The sequence below is a fragment of the Silene latifolia genome, chromosome 4, assembly GCF_048544455.1.
Source record: "Silene latifolia isolate original U9 population chromosome 4, ASM4854445v1, whole genome shotgun sequence".
Classification (NCBI taxonomy): Eukaryota; Viridiplantae; Streptophyta; class Magnoliopsida; order Caryophyllales; family Caryophyllaceae; genus Silene; species Silene latifolia.
Genome location: NC_133529.1, coordinates 11,533,258 through 11,536,393, shown reverse-complemented (window position 1 = coordinate 11,536,393; position 3,136 = coordinate 11,533,258). Strand labels below are relative to the sequence as shown.

The 3,136-nt window shown below is 42.4% G+C and overlaps 1 non-coding gene across 1 annotated transcript; it reads left to right on the top strand.

Moving 5' to 3' along the window:
• Window positions 1-2,560: 2,560 nt before the first annotated feature.
• On the top strand, window positions 2,561-2,667 carry LOC141654471 (small nucleolar RNA R71). Its single transcript, XR_012548030.1, has one exon. It is a non-coding gene; the product is annotated as a small nucleolar RNA R71 (small nucleolar RNA).
• The last annotated feature ends 469 nt before the right edge of the window (window positions 2,668-3,136 follow it).

Here is a 3,136-nt window from a genome sequence, read left to right as displayed (position 1 = left end):
AACTTGTGGTGGACATCGGACTTTTCGCTATATTGACATCGGATACACAACCGATGTAGAGTTTGGTCATGTCCATTGTGGATTAATGGACACCGAATTTTAAATCGATGTCCATTAAAATTTGCACATCGGATTTTTAGGAAAACCGATGTCTATTTGATCAATGGACATCGGATTTTTATGAAAATCGCATTTTTGAGTTGCTTCCTTATTTCTTTTAATTCCGTCTCGTATTTCGAAAACCGCATCCCCGAACGGGGTTCTTACATGGGGAAGCGTGTCATAGTCTCTTCCTTCTTCATTTTCACCTAAAAATCACAAAAAGAAACATCGTCAAGTCGAGCATTTTATTTCTAATCTACGAAAAACAATCAATTGCAGAAAATAAAAACAAAAACAAATAAAAAGCTTGGGTTGCCTCCCAAAAAGCGCTGGTTTAACGTCCCGCACGACGTAAAAAGCTATTTGATTCAAGTCTCGTCATTGAGCTTGCCACCAACTAAACTCCATTTCATAGCTCCTCTTGCATTCCGCAACCATTTGAAATTCTTCAAATAAAATTTCCCTTTCTTTTTGGCACTCTTGGCATTAGTGCCCTTAGCATCGTCACCTACAAAACAACCAACACCAATACCGTCCTCCAACGGATCCATTAGTAAGGAGCCAAGTGTAGTAAAGGCAAGAGAAGAGTCCACAGTACTAAATAAATAACAAGACTCTTGTAACATCGGGCTTCTAATGGTGTTGTTTTTGCTAAAGGAAACCCGGTTATCACCCACTTCCAACGTCAACCTCCCGTTTTTCACATCAATTAGCGCACCCGCGGTGCGTAAAAATGGCCTACCCAATATAATTGGGGTTTGTGAGTCCTCCGCCATATCAAGTATGAGGAAGTCAACAGGTATAAAAAACTTGCCAACTTTGACGGGTACATCTTCTAAGACACCTAAGGGTCGCTTTAAAGAACGGTCCGTCATTTGAAATGTGATACTTGTGCATTTTAAAGCACTCATGTTAAGTTTTTCACAAAGGGAATAGGGCATGACACTTACACTAGCACCTAGGTCGCAAAAGGGTCTTTTCAATGGTATATGTGCCTATAGCGCAAGGAATAGAATAGCTACCGGGGTCCTTAAGTTTCGGGGAAGACTTATTTTGTAAGAGTGCACTACACTCTTCGGTGAAAGCAATGGTCTCAACCTCATTGAAGGATCGCTTCTTTGAGAGAATCTCCTTCATAAACTTTGAATAAGAAGGGACTTGGGTAAGCAATTCCATAAACGGGATGGTGACTTGTAAATTTTTACAAACTTCCAAAAATTTACCAAACTCACCTTCCTCCTTGTGCTTTGCTAAACGATGGGGAAATGGTATTTGAACAACTTCCTTGGGAGGAGCATCCTCCACATCTTTCACTTTCTCTTTCTCATTGGGAGCATCCACCTTCTTTGAAACAACATCACCCTCCTTAGCATTGGGAGAGACTTTTTCAACAATTACCTCATCACTTTTCCTAGGCATAGGGTGCTCAACAACTTTGGCATCAAGCTTGCTCTTCCTTTTTAGCATCAACAACCGGTGGGGAAATTGCACACGATCCTTAACAATAGGCTCTTCACTAGCCTTCTTTTTGTCATTTTCCCCAAACTTGGCCTTTTTAACAACCACTTCGTCATCCAAAGTCATGGATGGGCCATCATAGCTTGTACCACTTCTCAAGGAGATAGAATTAACGATCTCGTGTGGTGGCGTACCTTGGGGAGGTAGTTGACCGTTTTTCCTTTGAGAGCTAGAAGCGGCTAATTGAGCCACTTGTTGTTCCAACATCTTGACTGCGGCACTATGAGCTTGATCATTCTTTTGAATTTGAGCCAATAATTCCCTTTGCATTTATACTATCAAGCCCTCAAGCTTACCTCCTCCTTGATTGTTTTGTTGGCCATTTTGTGGTGGATTTTGTTGGTAATTGTGTTGTGGGGGCCTTTGTTGATTTTGATAACCCGGTGGAGGGATATAGTTTTGTTGTTGAGTGACATAGGCATTTTGTTGTGGTGGGGGTTGAGGGTTAAGCATATTGTTGCTAGTGTAAGACAAGTTCGGATGGAATTTTGTATTCGGGTTATAAGTATTGGAAAATGTACTCGGTGGATATGAAGTTTGTCTAAAAGCTTGAAAAGCATTTACCTCTTCGATAGGGGCTCGGCAATGAGCGTCGTAGTGACCCGCACCTCCGCAACCATCACAAACAACGATTTGGCTCGTTGAAGACACGGCATTGAGTTGTTGGAGAGAATCTTTAGCATCTATTTCCGCCAATTGTTGTTGGAGCAAGGCCATTTGAGCTAGCAAAACAGAGTTGTTGGAGGATTCTTCTTTACCTTTGGGTGGCACAATTCGGGAATTGACATATTGTGCATCATAAACCGCCATAGATTCGATCGTGGCATGAGCAAGGTCGGTGTCAATTTGATCAAACCGCCCATTGTTGGCGGAATCAAGAATCCTTCGGGACTCGGCACAACATCCATTGTAGAATGTTATTGCTAGAAACCAATCATCTAGCCCATGATGTGGGGATTGTATTTGAAGCTCCTTGTACCTCTCCCAAGCCTCATATAAGCTCTCAAGAGCTTGTTGACGGAATCCGGTGATTTGGCTCCTCAAAGTTTGAGTTTTCTCCGGTGGAAAAAACTTTTGATAGAAAGCAAGAGCCAATGTTTCCCAATTGGTGATTCCCATGGCGATGCGGTCGAGGCTATTGATTCAAACCTTGGCATTTTCCTTCAAAGAGAAAGGAAAAAGTATTTCACTTATTTGGGCTTGAGTGACGCCCATTTGTCGGATCATGGAGCAATAATCACAAAACTTTTGCACATGCAAATTGTGATCCTCCAAAGGACTTCCCCCAAATTGCTTCCTCTCCACAAGGCTAATAAAAGCCGGTTTGATCTCGAAGTCTGACGCGATGATTTGAGTGGTTGTGGTACCGGCCGGAAGCATGGCCACGGTGGCCTTTGAGTGATCGGAAAGTTTCACCATCTTTTTGGTAGTAGATGGTGGTGGTGGAGGAGATGATGAACTTGAAACCTCCTCCTATTCAAGGGCTTCTAGATCATCTAAGTAAGACTTTCTAGCA